This window comes from Anser brachyrhynchus (genome assembly GCF_964034855.1).
Source record: "Anser brachyrhynchus genome assembly, chromosome: 4".
Lineage (NCBI taxonomy): Eukaryota > Metazoa > Chordata > Aves > Anseriformes > Anatidae > Anser > Anser brachyrhynchus.
The window spans coordinates 56,886,438-56,906,089 of record NC_137698.1 but is presented as its reverse complement, the minus strand read 5'-3'; the positions used below and the strand labels follow the sequence as shown (position 1 = coordinate 56,906,089).

General features: G+C 38.4%; 1 protein-coding gene across 1 annotated transcript in view; it reads right to left on the bottom strand.

Moving 5' to 3' along the window:
* LOC308193833 (uncharacterized protein) overlaps nt 1-19,652 on the bottom strand; it is a 568,958-nt gene that overhangs the window by 230,105 nt on the left and 319,201 nt on the right. Inside the window, exon 14 of the mRNA XM_080588912.1 lies at nt 5,025-5,122. The gene's annotated coding sequence lies outside the window, so the exon portion shown is untranslated. The remainder of the gene's footprint in view (nt 1-5,024; nt 5,123-19,652) is intronic.

Genomic DNA, 19,652 nt, shown 5'->3' with positions numbered 1-19,652 from the left:
TGTGAATACGTCTTTATTGCATGATTACTGTCGTAGCTCTATTCATTTAGAGATCTGCTGAAATCAAGTCCCTTACTTATAGCACAACCAACTTCTTTGAGGATCACCTGGATATGAGAAGAGATGTTATATCAGATCCACTGGATTTTTACAAAAGCCTCTTAAGTTCCCTTAGCTTTAAATCCAGACTAAATAATCATAGAATTATAAAATAGTTTGGGTTGGAAGGGACCTTAAAGATCACCTAATTCCATCCCCCTTGCCATTGGCATGCATGCCTTCCACTATACCAGGTTGTTCAAAGCCCCATCCAACCTCGCCTTTAACGCTTCCAGGGATGGGGCATCCACAGCTTCTCTGGGCAGCCTGTTCCAGTGCCTCACCACCTTCAGTGTAAATAATTTCTTCCAAGAAATTAATATGAACTAAATTGTGTATTTCTCAGGAAGAGAACACACAAAGAACCTTTCTTCTATTACTAATATGAGTTTCAATTACACGTAGTCTGATAATTCATGGCATAACACTTCAAAACTGACAGTACTACCAAATTTGATTTTAAAAATCTTTCCCTAGTCTGCTACAAAATTTATAATTTCCAATTCTTTTATTAAAAAATGAACACATCTGCCTCAAGGGCTACCTAGATCTTCTCATTAGTCTTTGAAAGTTCTTCATAGGTACAAAGGACTTCTCAAAGGAGCAGAAGTATAGTGTTTATAGTTAAATGGTCCCATATTGAGAGAAGGAATATTTTTTTTCAATTCATGACAAAGAATAATAACACCCAAAAGCAGCTTTTAAGAGTAGTATTGCTAAATAATATGCATTACAGAAGAGGGAATGGGTGAAGTGGTCAGAAGTAGATTGATAATTGCAGTGTACTTAAATATGTCCTATACTTAATACCCCAAACCACAAGAGAACAAATGGAAGTATTTCCAAAGAACTGCTTTATGTACAAAAAAGTAACAGATTTTCAAGTAGAACGTTGATCAGAATCATGCTGATTGTGAAAAAACACGTGTATTGTGGAAAGAATTCAAGGTAGTTAAAAAAAAAAGTAAGTGCTCAATACTGTCATTTAAAAAATATATTTTATTTTCTTAGAAATGCCTTCATACTGAAGTCTACTTTCTCATCTAGAATATTTTAAAATGTGAAAAGAAAAATATTGGCATATATCTATTTTTTATTGATTTTGTAATCAGATATCCCCAGATTCCTGAATTGGGTATATCATCAGTTTTACTAATTGTTTACTTTCCTCAAATGTAAGGCATATCTCAAGTTAGGTCCATGTGATTTTCACAGGTAATTGTGTCCTGTTCTGCTGAGGAAGGTAGAAAGCAATTTCTCAGTCCAACGAGAGGAAAATGAAAAGCACATTTCTATATGAATTCATAAATTCTCAGTTGTGCTGCAGATTGTTATAGAACTTGTTCTTAGATATTAGCAGTGTTATTACTTACTAGAATAGGTGTTCTTTACTTTTCTTTTGTCCCATTACCATAGTAACAAGTTGGCATCTTCTTCTCCAACCTCTCTCTCACTCACTTGGTGTAAACTCCAACAACAACAACAAAAAAAAGTTGACTATTTCCAGAAAACAGAAACTTGATTCATAGAATGGCTTGGGTTGGAAGGAACCTTAACCTGAAACCAGGGCAGTCACCTAGTTCTAACCCCCCTGCCATGGTATCTAGTGGATACCATCCACTAGATCAGGTTGCTGAGGGCCTCATCCAACCTGGTCATCCCCTCCAGGGATGGGGCATCCACAACTTCTCTGGGCAACCTGTTCCAGTGCCTCACCACCCTCTGAGTGATCATAGAATCATAGAGTTGGAAGTGACCCACAAGGATCATTGAGTCCAACTCCTGGGTCCCCAGGAAGAACACTGAAGATGATTACAGTCAGTCCTTTGTGCTCTGGAAGAAGCTGTGAATAAAATGAAGAGCAAGTTTCATGAAACTTACCAGCTGCAACTTTCAGTACTGTTGGATCTGCAGACCTAACTGGATACTGTTGTATCTGCAGACCTAACTGGAAGTCTTAGACTCTCTTCTGATACATTCTTGGTCTATATGCTTGGCCATATGGGCAATATACTTACTGCACAACATACAGGATGTCCCACATTCAACTTTGTATGCCCACAGAATACATAAAAAGCATGTGAAAATGTCTACTTTTCCAAGCTTCACATCCCAGTTTTCTAAACATCTTAAGAACATCTGCTTCCTTCTTCACTTCTGTAGCTGGTCAAGGATGTTTTTAAAGCATAAGGGTTGTGGTGGTTCTATCCTGCTGGGCAGGGTAACTCCACCACAACTGCACTCTCACTCCCTCTCCTCAAAGGAAAAGGGGGGGCAAAATACACTGAAAAGGCTCAATGAAGGACAGGGAGATCACTCACCAATTACTGTCATGGGCAAAATAGACTCAACGCAGGGAGATTAAAATAATTTATTGCCTATCACTAGCAGACTAGAACAATGAGAAGCTAAAAGCAAACTAAAAACACCTTCTCTCCCCACCCACCCTCTTCTACCTTCTCTCCCCAAGCAGCACAGGGGAATGTGGAATGGGAGTTGCAGTCAGTCCCTAATGCTTCATCTCCACTGCTCCTTCACAGCCACTCTCTGCCCCTGCTCCAACACTGGGTCCCACCCACGGGATGCCATCCTTCCTGAACTGATCCTGCATGGGTTTCTCACAGGCAGAACTACCCCAGTATGTGTCCATCTCATAGGGTCCATCCGTCAGGAGCAAACTGCTCCAACACAGGTCTCCCATGGGCAGCAGCTTCTAATAGATCACCTGCTCCTGTATGAGCTCCTTTTCATGGCCTGCAGCTCCAACCTGTTTCTGCAGGGTCTCTCCATAGGGCTCAGCCTCCTCCAGGCCACATCCACCTGCTCCACTGTGGGTTCCTGCACAGGCTGCAGTGTGGAAATCTGCTCTGCCATGGGACCCATGGGCTGCAGGTGGACATCCTGCTCCACTAGGGGCCTCTCCACAGGCTGGGGGTGAAACTCTCACTCCTCTCTCTCCCAGCTGCTGTTGCACAGCAGTTTTTTCCCTTTCTCAGATACGCTTTCACAGAGGCACAAACAGCATTTCCAATTGGCTCATCAATGGCCAGGGGTGGGTCCCATTTGGAAATGGCTGAAACAGGCTGTTATCTAATATAGAGCAGCTTCTGGACGCTACTTACAGGGGCCACCCCTGCAGCCCCCCTGCTACCAAACCCTTGCCATGTAAACCCAATACAAGAGGATAATAAGAAAAGAGGGAAGCCATAAGCAAGAACATAATCAGACACAAACCTGAACAACAAATGATAAAGGAGGCAATAAGGAGAAGCAAACCTGGTCAGTCACAGTAATTTATGAGGGTATGTAGAATGTAGCAATGCTTATTTCTGTAAGATTATCTGATCAAGAACCTTGTCAAAATAAGGAGAAGGGGAAAGCAACATGCAAAGAGTTAACAGACAAATACAGCAGAGACAATAACCAGAAACAAACCTGGTCAGTCTCACTGGTTGGTGGTCTATCAGAAAACTGCAGACAAACTGGGACTTTACAACTGTAAGGTTGCAGACTTGAAGGTATATGATGTCTCTCTGAATAACTTCATTCTATTCCACGTGTTTTTGAAGCCCTATCATTTAAATTTTAGAAAATGTCCCAGCATAGCATACAAGTAATGCAAGACATTAAAGGACTTCTCAAAAACTAGAATTTGAACCACAGACGGTTAACCTTTTAAACAGAATTGATGTTAGTTCAGGTATATATTAATCAATTCTTGTCATTTATAATTAGCAGTTATATATAGCTTTTATGAAATTAAATACATTCCTGCTGTTTATATGAATATTGTAGGGGGGAAAAAAGCTCACTAGGCATCAGTGATGAAAATTCATCCCACAACTTACAAAGAGAGCTTTGCTGTTTCCTTATTATGTTCTATTTGAGCTCGGTAAGACACACACAATGCAAAGCAAGAAATCCTATATTATTTATGATATATACTCTTTCAACACTTACAGTCAATAAATTTATAGCTGAAACTCCATTTCCTAGATTTTTCTAATGTTTATGAATTTTATTTTCTTTTTCTGACTGAGTTTATTATTTCAGTTTATAGTACAGCTAAACACCTCAAAAGCACTACCCATTTCACTTACAAACTGAAGCAGTAGGTTTATTGGCATTGTGCATGACCAACTGAAATATGAAATACTTCATCAACATTCCTAATATCCAAAGTCTAGCTTTCTTTCTTGGGTCTTAAACAATGTCACAGGAGTTTCATTAAAATTTTGTGCTTTCAAAGTGACAAAGACTTTTTCCGGTACAAAAAAGACAGGGATCTCCTGGAAAGAGTCCAGTGGAGGGCCACAAAGATGATACGGGGCCCGGAGCACCTCCCCTGTGAGGAAAGGTTGAGAGACCTGGGTCTGTTCAGCCTTGAGAAAAGAAGACTGAGGAGGGATCTTATCAATGTTTACAAATATCTTAAGTGTGGGAGACAGAGGGATATGGCCAACCTCTTTTCAGTAGTTTGTGAGGACAGGACAAGGGGCAATGGCCACAAAATGGAGCACAGGAAGTTCTGCACCAATGTGCAAAAGAACTTCTTCACGATAAGGGTGATGGGGCACTGGAACAGGCTGCCCAGGGAGGTTGTGGAGTCTCCTTCTCTGGAGATATTCAAGGCCCGTCTGGACACCTACCTGGGCAGCCTGCTCTAAGGAACCTGCTTTGGTGGGAGGGTTGGATCCGATGACCTCTTGAGGTCCCTTCCAACCCTTACAATTCTGTGATACAATTCTGTGACACAAACCCTTCAAGAATAAAAAAAAGAATAGTTGAACCTAAACTAATGCAGTTTCACTGAAACTATAAGGGATGTTATTTTAGAAACAATAAAAAATAATATGTATGACAAAGTTATTTTAAAATACACAGTTTCATCGATAACAAGCAGAACAGTTTTGAATATTTCTTACCAACTGTCCCATTTTGTGCTGTATTTTTTTCTTCTTTTCAGTTGGCAATTGCATAGATTCCATTTCCCTTTTCCATTGCAATTGACGCCTTATGACAGCTGCAAAGAGTGCATAATCAGTAAAAATAAAATAGAAATCATTGTAGGAAAGTACTTCAATGTTTGCATTTCTCTACTGAGATATATACTTTTGTCTTTTGCACAATATATTTATCATTATTCCTACTTTCCTACTGCATTTTTCTTCATTTCTTCCTTCCCCATACAACTAGGAAAGGAAAAAAAAAAAAAAAAGATGGGCAGCTGTGTGCAACCACACACCTCACAGGCTATATCTCAGCTGGTGAAATCTGGAGTATTTCCAAGCTTTGGAGCTCCAGTACAGATGCTCCTTCATGGCTTTACACCAACACTGGAATAAAGCCTGCATGCACAGAAGCCCGCTTTACTGCCATACGACAGAAATGCACACACCGGAGTTGGGAAAGAGCCATCTTATGTTTCACAGGTGAACTAAAATCCTGTGACTGTCAGAAGTACTGTCCTCCTAGATTACATCAATTTCAGTGAACCTTCAGCAAAGACCCTACAAATTAAGACTACAGTTTCAGAAACTCTAACTTAAAATGCTGTGGAGCCTGGGAAATATGAAAACTTTGGAAACAGGAGTGAAAAATATAGCTGTACAACTCTCAAAGTAGAGGAAGTATCAGACTTTATCCACTGAGAATTTGCTGATTCTATATTTCCTTTGTTGCTGAAAATCTAGTATGCAGTACATTTTGTTTGTTTGACATCAGTTCTGCTATTCCAGTTCATTTGCTGGCAAGGGCACAGGAGTGGGCTTCCAGACACATACTGCCAGCTAACTCACTCACAAAAGGGTAAGACCACCAAAGATACTTCGACTTCAGCAAGTAAAGGATTGAGGAAGTGTTTACCAGTGCTAAGGCATGCTAAAGCTGAAAGGCAGTTTGTTTGCTTTTGTAGGTAAGGGTTTTTAAGAAAGAAAGTAAAGAATATTCAGTGGAACTACTCTAATAGAAGTACTTTATCCCCAAAAGTGTTACATTCAGAGCTCCAAATGACTAACATAGCCAAAGGGAATGTATAAGAATAACTTTTACTATTAGTAATTTCTGAATTTTGAAAATTTTCAGAGACAAGCAGAATAGCTTTCTTTTTTTTTTTTTTTAACAATTTCTCTTCTCTTCCTTCCAGTCACATATCTAATTACTGCCACTACCCTCTAAAGTTCACTGTATCTCACCTATACATTTGGCATTCTGTGTATCCCAGCACAAACTAAGAAAGTTGAGCCAAAGGAAATCTTTTTTGTTTGTTTGTTTGTTTTTGTTTGTTTTTCTCCACAAAATATGGTTAAACATTTTGTCCAAACTATTTTTTAATTAAATATTATCACAAGAAACTTTACTTCCAAAATTTTTGGATATTTCTATCACAAAAATGCACGGATGCAGTAACTTTGGGCAGCATTTCCAAGTTCCACAGATTCAAGAATGATTCAGTCTTCGTAAGATCTGAACAATGATCTGGAAGAGTTCAGTTTTGTACTTTTCATCCATTGACAACAGACAGAGTCCAGGGTATTTCCTGGTTTAGGTATTGCATCTGAATGTTTTAACTCGAATGTCTGACCTAGCCATCTATGTATTTTGTGAGAGAAGAAAATGACATATCAAGAAAACCTAATCTAATATCAAAACTTGATCTATTAAAAAAATGTAAACATTAAATAACAGTTTCAGTTCTTGTAAGTCATAAAATAGACTCATGTTAAATGCCTGTATATTTGATGTTCTACTGAAGAAGATTTTTCCATTATTTCACTTGTCAAATCAGTTTGAAGTTCCTGCATAACTGATACTCAGCACACATTATAGGATTCCACAATTAGCTTTATTTTTTGTTTGTTGTTGTTGTTGTCGTTTTTATGTCTGACAATTCATCAGTTCCCATCTAAATTAAAATTCTCTAACAGTTTTAAAAATACATCCCTCTATTACACAATTTTTGCTTATTCTTATCATTATTACATTTCATTACCTCAGAGACATGCTAAGATTTCACCATCTATTTATGAATGTACAGGTATTTTAGTAATGAAATTTCACTTGATATAATAGGAAAATTAAATAAGCAGTTTTAAGTATAGTATTTTTATTAAAAAGGTAATAAACGCATCGCAACTTACAGAAAAAATAAAAGGAACAAAATCTCTATGTCTATATAATAAGCTATTCTGCACAAATGTTACAGTGAATAGATTAATTAAGTGAAAGAAAAACATTTCCCTGTATAGCGTTGTAGACTGAACATTGCTGGGAAGGTATACATTTCACATAAGACAATGCAAAGAAGGAATAATTCATAGCACAAGGCAAAGTGTGTGAAACCAGTGTAAACTGCAAACTGCCCTTGGGGAATAATGACTGAGCCACTCCACATAACTTCGTGAATAAAAGAAAATACTACTTGAAGTTAAATAACTGCAAGGATATTTAACAACAGATCCATGAAAGGATGTTAGCAGAGACAAAAAAGTTTATTGACCTGGAAAATCATTGCAGTGCTCTGCACAGAAAAACAAAAACAAACAAAATCAACAATAACAACAAAGGAAAAAAAAAAAAGAAAACAAGAAAACTTTAAGTTATGCTTAGATTTCTGACAGTGAAGACAGTATAGTACAGCTCCCTAATTTTATAGAATCCATTACAGTAACAGTAATAACATTTTTTTTGTGCATTTTGTCTTTTATTCTGTATGTACTATCTAAGATCTCATCCGTCCTTCGTCAACCTTCCTAGACGGAGACAAAGAAACATGTAAGGAAAGAGCTGTCAATCTCTGGCATTAACCTTATTAATCATTTAATCCTCTTGTTAACATTTCATTTTCTGCCCTCTTTTGCTTTGCTTTCTACCCTCTTCCACACCAGCCTATGGAAAAAAAAAAAAAATCTGACATATTTGGAGGTCAGTAAATAAGGAGACTTTTTTTAAAGTTTGTACTTTCCATCACTAAATAAAACTTAAAACTATTTTGGTATATTTCATTTTAATTTTTCCCTGCATGCTAGAGGAAATAAAGACAGAAGATTTAGCTTCCTCTGTAGTTATTAAGAAGAAAGAAGGAGTAAGACCATGAAAAGAACCATGACAATTTATCACTAGACCTTAAATGACCTAAATAATCTGTACTCGACCCATAAATCACATCAGTCTTTTCTTGATACAAGTGCCTTAAAGTGAGTGTAAAATATTGATTTCAAAATGTGCTTCAAAATTTCATTGTATATCAGACAGCAAGTGACAAGGTTTATCAAAATGCAATATTTTTAAGTCATTCTTTTACAGTTTATTTCCACTTTTCTTTCAAGAAATCTGAATTTTGGGATTCAGCTGCTCAAAATAGCAACAGAAAGGCAGTATGGACTAAATTAGTGTAATTATAATGTAAGTGTAAGAAGAAAGCTCACCCATTTACTTGATTTATCTCAGGTAAAGTCTTGCCAGAATCAAAACAGAAGTCAGAAGTGCATAACAACTTAATGTTTAAAATACTGTCTATTCCTAACCATAGTAAAATGACTTGGATTATTACTTTACAGTAAGTTGAAGGCTGAGTTACTGTTACTATGCTACTAAGCATTATGTGGTTCTGAATATAGTGAATTTCTTAGTAAAGAAGTGGTGTTATTTTAGTGGAGATTTTACATAGGAAGAAAACTTTTTTCTTGGTGGCTGTATTGATCTTCCTTTAAAAGTATACATATCTTAAATATTATGTAATTTTTTGTTTTTTGTTGAGCATGGGTCTCAAACTAATATTTGAATATGCCATATACACAGTATGCAGTCAGCTGTAGAGATTGCTCCTAAAGCATAGCATAGAAGAAAACAATGATACCTCTACACATGAGAAATCTTTTGGCAATCTTTACAATAGTAGGTTTTATAAAAGAAGGTTCACATGTGGCTTTGTCAAAACTAGGTGATGCACCAGCGTTTCCATGCCACCATGTCCAAATGCAGTCTTTGATTGTTCCTCACCCCACATGCTCTGTTTGCTTTTCCGTAGGAGCACTGCCTCCATTCACAAGAAACTAAGGACTAGGTTAGACGAGACCCACATTGCACACTGACCAAGTCCTTGGGATACACTAAAGCATGCATTGCAACATAAGGTTAGAGGAAGTTATGAGTATGAAGATTAGAAGGCTTTTGTGAATTTCCCAAGTTGTGGGATAGTATGTTTTGTGTTTACAATATGCACTCCATACTGAAGAGTGACAAGATGCTTGGTCTCCAGTGCTAATCTTGCTTTACCATAGCTTTAACACCTGTGTATGTTTGGCTCCTCTCCAGCTATCCTCGTGGAGAAAGAATGGTATGGAAAATCTCTCCTCAATAAATCACTAGCAAGTTGAGTCCCAGCACATATCTGAATAAAAATACAGTCCATAGGCACCGCAAGCAAGCTTGGAAATCAGAGAAAAATTAGTTAAAAAGAATGGCTGTCTGACAGGACTACCAGGAGTGCTCTTCTGAAGTGCATGTTATGCCTCCTCGTAAGAAGAAAGAACTCTTGGAGCATAGGGCATCTTGCCATTTCTGGCAGCATTGCCCTTCTGATGAGGATGAACATTTCAAAGCCAAAATTAAGATGTTGATTAGTGAATACCCACATAAGCTGTAAAGTCTCTTCAACACATTTTAGTAAATACCCATTCATAAAATCCAGATTTAATGAAGCAAATTATATGACCTTTCTCTAAGAGGTGTAGTTTATTAGATGTAATAGGCCAATGTAAAATTAATACGTTGGTTTTGAGTGACTGTGTAGTCCAGTGGGTAGCATGCAGAATAAGGAAGCATCTGCAGTTGTCCTTGAATTTAACAATTCATCTTTTTGTATCTCTATTTGGAGTAATACTCTCTCTCATCAATATTCTGACTGTTTGTGGCCCCTCTGCTGCAATAAGTTCAATGTTAAGTACATCCTCAAGCCTAGGGATTGCCATGGTCCTGTTTTTATGTTTTGATGTTATAGTCTGCTTCCTTCTCTTTGATGCCCAGCTGAAGTATAAAAGTTGCACAGGAGCCTCCCCCAGCCTCAGCTTACAAAAAGGGAGATCGTTTATTTTGCCATGACTCTTGTTTGGATACTGATTACAGATGGCATTCACAGATCTTCAGCTAAATAAAACAGGGGAGTCAGTGATCACTTGGCCAATCATAAAAGCAAACTAAACTCAGCTCATTTGAAGGCAAGATTAGGCAAGTGCTGAGGTCATGTGATTCCATGTCAATCTAATAGTTATGACCTTTACATAGGAATGGCAAAAAAATTAATTCACTGGAGTGCATTAGAAAAGAGAGCAAGTGTATTTTCAATACGTTCAAGTTCTGTATTTCAGAGATCTGCATCTCCAAAAAAAAAAAGAGCTATAGGCTAGGAAAAGGCTTACAGAGTATATATATTATTTATAAATGATTAAATCCAGGCAAATCTAAATGTGGTTCTTGGGCATTATGCTTCTAATATTAGGATAGAATATTAGTACAGATATGGTCATGTTCTAAAGGTAATCAGAAGGCAATGCCCTGGGTAAAAATGTCTTACATAGTTTGTTTAGTAATTGATCTAATTTATGAATACTTCTGCTAGTGTAGCAAATGAATAATCAAACAAATAAACAATCAAATAATTACATAATTGAGATTTGCCAGTTAAGGCAAAAGTATCTTAAATAAAAGTATAAAGAAAAAATTCTATGTCCGTTAACTTAGCAGATGAAACACTAGCTTTTCATTCTTATGGCTTTTGCATATTGAATCACCAGTGTATTTATGTTAGATATTTACTTAATTACTTGTATTTCTGCAGGCATCATTGTAAAAGAAAATTAATGCCTCTTTTTCTTTTCATGTCAGAATAGACTTTTGTATCTTTGAACTCATTGGTTTGTATTTCAAATACTATATGGGTATTATCTCCCTATTAAAAAAAATATCCGTAATTACAGCTAATTATAGTAATAGCATATACTTACATTTTTCATGAGTAAAAATTGAGTGTGAATTGAATATATTATACTCTGTCCTACAGGTGCTTTGGAATCAATACGATACCGCATACTTTCTGCATAAATATTCCTAGTCTCTTTCTCCATGTCTCTCCACTCACAGAATGTTCAGCTGCTGAATGATATGGTAAGAGAGAGAAGAAACACTTCGTATTCTGTGTTCTTCTCTAATATGTGCATTATAGCCAATCTACTCTCACTGTCAAAAGAAGTAGATATACGTAAACCATCTCTGGCACTATTTTGAATAAGAAATAGGAGCTTCAGGCCATGGAGACAAGAGTTTATCCCTAATGCCTAATTATTAGCTTGATGAGATAGCTCCTGGTACAGCCAAAAGCATATGAATATTTAATGCTGTTATGAATAATATGGATAACAGAATACTGTAATAAGCATATACATATATCTTCCTATCATAGCATGAGTAACAAATTATATATGAGTCATAAATTTGTGTGTGGATTTGTGTAAATTATACAAATTATGATGTACACATTATGACACTGAAGATTAAAATTCCTAGAACTATTTTTAACAACTGAGACAGCCAGCCTCACATGATAAAATCTGGGTAAACTTAATAAAGCACAAAAATATGGACAATGGATACAGATGATGATAAAAGAATCCATTGAACACTGGATCAGGTTCCTTGAAGTTTTGCTACTTTGCTGTAGAGCAACTAAGAGGAAGGAAACTCTATTAAAAAGTCAAGGCTACTTTTTCCCTACATAATCTGATTACAGGTATATACAGGCCTATAGAATAAACCATGTTAAATTTCCATGAATGTATCAAGGAGTAAGATTTTGTAAACTTTCATTCAAAATCGTAACATTCAAAAGCATAACATTTAAAATACTGTCTGCAGTATGTGAAAGTTTATCTACACTGTAGAACCAGTCCTTAATAGCTGTAACTTATTTGAAATCATATAATTTTGTACTTTGTTCCTCCTGGTAAAGACAATTCATTGCCTCCACTCAGATATTCCACCTTGACCTCAAAAGTACTAAAGCGTATTTCCTTTTCATGTGATGGGAGATATTTTCCATACCTGAAGGATAACCAAAATCCAGCTGGTCCAGGATATAAGCATCCTGCTCTAAGCTGAACTATCAGTAAGTAGTTGGACAACATGACTTCAGAGGCCCCTTCTGAACTGGGCACTAGCAGAAGAACCAAACGTGGTCACTGCTAGAGATAATAGTGTATGGAGATACTAGTGACTTTGGTATGACACAATACTGCAATCTTGTATTTGACTGTGTCATTCATGGCACATTGAAGCATAGCTTAACTGGATATCTGCCTATTTGCATCTCAGTAAGTTAAGCAGTCTAAAGTTACTTCTCCTTTCCCAGATGCTCAAACACTTATTTGCCCTCCTAAATAATAGTTATAATAATTTTAAAAATCCTATCACAGATGTTATATGAATAAACATCAACAGAAGAGTGGATTTTAACAATAAAAATATATATTTAAGAAATTAGGAAATATAGACTATGCTTGTACTAGTAAGTTCAATGTGCTCAGAATCATTCCCTTTCAGAGGAGATAGCCCTCATCTACACTGCTAAACTCTATTTAGTTACAGTAAAAGGTGGACACATTGGTGTTAAAAAGGGAATTTGCAGGAAGTACACCCTTACACTTCTCTCCATACATATAGAAGGAAGAATGTTGAACACAAATCTTACAGTTATTTCTTTCCTAATACTATGAGAAGGTGAGAGAGGCTGTCATTGAATAGTCTCTACACAAAATAAGAGTGACTACGTGGATCACCCAACATAGTACCTAATACTGAGACACCAGATCATCTCCTGTTTTCATAAATTTATTAATCTCAGTATTAGAGATTAAATTGGAATTCTCCCTGAGAATATAAATTCTCAATCTTAGAAGTAACAAGGTTTTTTATTCTTCATTATTCTTACTTTAGAAGAGTCCACTCCAGAACCTTCCTGCTCTAATGGCTCTGAATTTTCTTTTAATATAAATTAGTTAATAATCAGCATATCATCATTTGTTACTTATATCTATACAATCATCATCCTTTAATTAGGAAGTTGTCTGTCTTTCCCAGAGTTTCTAGATTTATTTTTTTTTTGTTTTTGTTTTTGGTGTTTGTCTGTTTGTTTGTTTTCAGAGATTCTCTAATAGGGTAATGTAGTTTAGGATGTCTGGTACCTTTATTATTTCAGTGGCTCTTCATTGCACTCATTTCCTCCCTAAGCTTATTTACTGGAACTGCTGAGTATTTGAGTCCAAATACAGCCTTTCCAAGAAGTTGTATGCAATTCTAAAATGTCTCCATCTGGGGAGGAAAAGGCACACATTGCAATAATGAGATCCCATTTTCTTTTTTATGGCATCTTGTGTTAATACACTACTGGGCAGCACATCAAGCTCCACCTTCTTTTTCTACCTCATGAACAGTGACAAAGTCCCTGGGGACAATGAGGATTTAATCACTAATATACCTTTATCCAAATAGACTTTCTGATTATGATTGAAAAATCACTTCTTCCTGATTTGACTACAATACCAGTTCTCTACCTTGCCCGCAAAGCCTCCCTGATGACACACTTAGCATTGATGACATTCCCATGAACTAAGCACTTGTTAAGCTAGCCTCAGTAAGAAGAGAATGACTCCTTATTTAGGAAACAGATGAAATCTTGCTTTTATCTGGGTACTTTAAAATCCTACTTAGCTCATGTTTGACTAAGGTATGATTTAAAATAAAAGCATGCATTTATAGCATCTGAAGTAAGCAATGCAGTTATAATCTTCATAAAATATATAGGCAAAGAAATGTGAAAAAACACTGTTTCAGATTACAGGTCTTTATATTTTTTTCCCAGAGCTTCCCATTTTAAATGGTTCCTAGATATCAATGCATGTCTCAAACTATAGCCACTAAGCATATACATCTTTCTGGTGGAACAAGCAATTAGTCTGTACTCTGAAGTCCTCTGATTTCAGAGAAATTTAGACTTTTCACATCAAAATTATTATATTTCAGTAGGCACTCTTCATTGTCTTTGATGTGGTACCACTTCCTGGAAATACAAATAACTTTCAGAGACCAGGTTCATGTCCTGCATTTGACTGGTGGTTTGCCTCATCAAAAAGGGAATATTTTCTTACTTTTGCTGACTTGATGTTTCTTTCATAGACAAAAAACACTCCTTTTCTGAATCTACAGTTCTAATAAATTCTATATTATTCTTTATCTTCCTAAATTTACTTAGTATGAACATCTAGTGCAGGCAGCTGATCACCAGCTCTTTACTGAATTCAGTAGTTAGAACACCATTTAACTTTGTGGATCATGAATATTTCATAATCAGAAATCAAACTGACAAAATAGTCTGATTTTGAGAAACATCATGGGTAAATTCAGTCCAGCTCAATAATTCACCTTTAAGATTCCTTGGCATCTCCCTTCGAGGAAGTCAGAACTGTCAGAGTAATTTGAAATAATTCTGTTTATGATTTATTAGCATAAATCTTGTATGTAAAGCATAAAAAAAAATCTCTCTGTAATGCAAAAGTCTCACCTAGACTACCATGATTAACTTTGAGCACTGCGTTTCAGAAAAGGTGAACACTAATTACAGAAATTCAGAATAGAGCAGCAACAGTGATAAGCAAACAAACAAACAAACAAAAATCCCCAGAAGATTGAATTATTTCAGTTTCTTCTGTTTTGAAAAGAGGAAACTGAAAAAAAAAATCAAAAATAACAATTTTCATATATGCTGAAGGTTGTCACAAAAGAATAGGTCTCCATATCTATTGGAAATAGAACAACAACAACAACAAACAAACTAAAATTTAAACAAGAATATATAAATGACCCGTAAGGCAGGGTAAGCACCGGGATATGCTTTAACAGACTGGTGTATGTTAAGGCAAATATCTACCATGACATCATACAATCATACAATCATTAAGGCTGGAGACCTCCAAGATCATCTGGTCCAACCATCACCGTGCCACCAATGTCACGCACTAAACCATGTCCCTAAGCACCATGTCCAACTTTTCCTTAAGCAGCCCCAGGGATGGTGACGCCACCACTTCCCTGGGCAATCTGTTCCAATGCCTGACTGCTCTTTCTAAGAAGAAATGTCTCCTAATTTCCAATCTAAACCTGGCACAACTCGATGCCATTCCTTTTATTCCTATCACTAGTTATATGCGAGAAGAGGCTGACCCCGAGCTCCCCACACCTTCCTTTCAGGTACTTGTAGAGAGCTATATGGTCTCAACCTGTCCAGGTCCCTCTGCAGGGCCTTCCTACCCTCTGGCAGATCGACACTTCCCCCCAGCTTGATGATGTCTGCAAACTTACTGAGGGTGCACTCAATTCCCTCATTCAAATCATCAGTAAAGATATTGAATGGGATGGGCCCCAACACCGATCCCTGGGGAACACCACTGGTGACCGGTCACCAACTGTATTTCACTCTGTTCACCACCACTCCCTGGGCCTGGCCATCCAGTCAGCTTTTAACCCAGCAAAGAGTGTACCTGTCCAAGCCATAGGCTGTCAGTTTCTCCATGAGAATACTGTGGGACACCATGTCAAAGGCCTTGCTCAAGTCTAGGTAGACTATATCAACAGGCTTTCCCTCCTCCACAATGTGGGTCACCAGGTCAAAGAAGGAGATGAGGTTGATCAGGCAGGACTTGCCTTTCATGAACCCATGCTGACTGGGCCTGATCCCTTGTCCTCCTTGCAATCCTTCTTATAGATGGGTGTCACATTAGCAAGTCTTGAGTCATCTGTAACCTCTCCAGATGACCATGACCACTGATAGATGATGGAAAGCGGCCCAGCAATCACATCCAACAACTTCCTCAGCACCTTGGGGTGGATCCCATCTGGCTCCATGGGTTTGTGACAATAAAACTACCAGTTTTGGTTTCTATGTTTAGGAAAAGCAAGCTGAGCTAGATAAACTTATGGGGTGTTCCCATGAATTATTTTTTATTTGTTTATGATTTTGGAGGCAATTGTGCCTTCTGCTTTACTAAGATTTAATGCATAAGACTTATAAATATATTAATGTATATGTATTCGAAAGTACTTAGCAGAAGATTCCAAAGTATCTAAGACAAATTAAATCAATTAATAAATAACATAATGAAATTAAAGATTTAAATGGGTTGAATATTAATTACAAATCCATAATAAATTTTAGAAAATGTGGATAATTACTATGCAAGATAAGAAAGCAACTGGTTTATCATCTGGACCTAGTCCATTTATTTCCCTTCAAGTAAAGCTTCCCAGAGAACAGGAATGGTCCGCATCAATGGACAGAATGCCAAGTAAGAACGGAAGGCAAAAACAGGTGAGCGTGGAGCTCCTGACTGAACTCAGACACAAAAAGGACGTACACAGATGATGGAAACAGCAATATGGGAGGAATGCAAAGATACTGCCCACTCGTATAGGAATGGAGTGAGGAAAGCAAATGCTCAGCTGGAACTGATGCTAGCAAAGGAGTTAAATACATGCTTGGCTGTGTGGGAAGCAGCTCTGCAAAGTAGCACCTGAGTGTCCTGCTGAAGGACAAGTTGAGTATGAACCAGCAGTGTGCCCTTGCAGCAAAGGCAACCAACTGCATCCTGGGCTGTTTTAGCATGAGTGTAGCCAGCAGGGACAGTGATTCTTCCCTCCATTTGGCACTTGTGACACCATATATGCAGTACTGCATCCAATTTTGGACTCCCCAGTGCAAGAAAGATATTTATCTGCTGGAGTGAGGTCAGGAGAGTCCACCAACACAGCTCAGGACTGAAGCACAGGGTGTGTGGAGAGAAGCTGGGGAATTCAGTTTGTTCAGCCACAAGGAGTGAAGAAGGAGTGAAGGCTAAGAGGAGACCTTATTGCTGCCTACAGCCATCCTCCTGCAAGATGCAAGATGCAGAGAAGATGGAGCCAAACTCTCCCCAGAAGTGTACAGTGATAGGATGATAGGAAAGGGACCTAATCACATAATCTGTAACATGCCAAATACTAATTACATTTTAGTTGCGGGGGGGGGGGGGGGGGGGTGCGGGGGGGTATGGTCGATGTTGTTTTGTTTTCATAGAATCATAGAATATCCCGACTTGGAAGGGACCCATAAGGATCATCAAGTCCAAATCCTGGCACCGCACAGGTCTGCCCAAAAGTTTAGACCATGTGACTAAGTGCACAGTCCAATCGCTTCTTAAATTCAGACAGGCTTGGTGCAGTGACTACTTCACTGGGGAGCCTGTTCCAGTGTGCGACCACCCTCTAGGTGAAGAACCTCTTCCTGATGTCCAGCCTAAACTTCCCCTGCCTCAGCCTAACACCGTTCCCATGGGTCCTATCACTGGTAATAACGGAGAATAGGTCACCTGCCTCTCCACTCCCCCTCGCGAGGAAGTTGGAGACTGCAATGAGGTCCCCCCTCAGCCTCCTCTTCTCCAGGCTGAACAGGCCCAGTGACCTCAGCCGCTCCTCATATGTCTTACCCTCTAGGCCCTTCACCATCTTCATCTCCCTCCTCTGGACGCTCTCCAACAGTTTCACATCCTTTTTGTACTGTGGTGCCCAGAACTGCACACAGTGCTCGAGGTGAGGCCACACCAGCGCAGAGTAGAGCGGGACAATCACTTCCCTCGACCGACTAGCAATGCTGTGCTTGATGCATCCCAGGATACGGTTGGCCCTCCTGGCTGCCAGGGCACACTGCTGGCTCATATTCAACTTGCTGTCAACCACAACCCCCAGATCCCTCTCTGCAGGGCTGCTGTCCAGCGTCTCGTCGCCCAGTCTGTACGTATAGCTAGGGTTGCCCCATCCCAGGTGCAGGACCTGGCACTTGCTTTTGTTAAACTTCATGTGGTTGATGATTGCCCAGCTCTCCAATCTGTCCAGATCTCTCTGCAAGGCCTTTCCACCCTCATCCGAGTCCACAACTCCTCCAAGTTTGGTGTCGTCAGCAAATTTGCTCAGAACACCTTCTAGTCCTACATCCAAATCATTTATAAAGACATTGAAGAGGACTGGCCCTGAAATGGAGCATTGAGGGACCCCACTAGAAACCATCCGCCAGCCAGATGTGGCCCCATTTACCACAACCCTTTGAGCCCTGCCCGTCAGCCAATTGCTCACCCATCGTATGATGTTTTTGTTTAGCTGTATGCTGGACATGTTGTCCAGTAGGATCCTATGGGAAACTGTGTCAAAAGCTTTGCTGAAGTCCAAAAAGATCACATCAGCTGGTTTCCCTTGATCGACTAGATGGGTGATCTTATCATAAAAAGAAATCAAATTTGTTAGGCAGGACCTACCCCTCATGAGCCCATGTTGGCTGGGACCAGTGACTGCATTGTCCCCCAGGTGCGCTTCAATAACTTCAAGGATCATCCTCTCCATAATTTTACCAGACACTGACGTGAGACTGACAGGCCTGTAATTGCTAGGGTCTTCTTTCTTACCCTTCTTGAAAATTGGCACAACATTTGCCAGCTTCCAGTCCAATGGGACCTCTCCAGATCCCCAAGATCACTGAAAAATAATTTAGAGAGGTCCTGCGATGACGTCAGGCAGCTCTTTAAGCACCCTTGTTTTGTTTTGTTTCATGTTGATAGCCAAACACTTTAAGAAGCTGCCCAGAGACATTTTTGAATCCTGTCCTTGCAGGTATTGAAGACAAGACTGGACATAGCCCTGGGCAACTCGATCTATTGTAGTCCTACTTTGACCTTTGGGTTGATCTGAAGGACCAACTAAGTTATTATTTGATTCAAAAGTTTTGAATGTATTCAGAAAAGAAAAACAGTATTCGAAATAGTAGACAAAGTTACAGAACACAATGTTAAAAAAAATAAAAATAAAAAATGGGCCAATATCATCAAAAGAAGGAGTGAGAAAACCAATACCTGAATTAAAAAAAAAAAAAAAGCAGGGCAATAGCCATCCACATTAGGAAGTTATTGTGAAGTTAGTCATAGTTTAAGAAAATTTTCTATACACTCATCACAAAATGCATGCTAGAAGTCTTCTAATTCAGTTTCCTGCTGAGACCAATTCTAACCCTCAAATTAGCAGGTTGCTCAGGTTGCAGGTTTTTTATAGTCGAGTTTTGGGTATCACAGAAGATAAACATCCCACAGCATCTCTAGGATATTTGTTTTCAGAGCTTAGTCATTTACAAGATAAAGATTTATTTTCCTTATCTCTATTTGGTATTTTCTTTGCTGCAAATCATGACCATTGTCTTTTGTTGTGTGCTTCTGGAAACAGTCTTTTTCATGTCCTTTTTTTAGAGTGGAAGACTGCAGTCAGGTGACTCTTCTCTCTTTAGTTCTGTAGTCTAGATAAGAATCTTAGCTCCCGCAGCCTCTTGTACATTGATCCACCCCCCTCACCATTTTAGTAATCCAATCCTCAGCTCGTTCCAGTGTGTTACTATACCTTTCATAATAGAAGGACCCAAACCTAAGCATGGTATT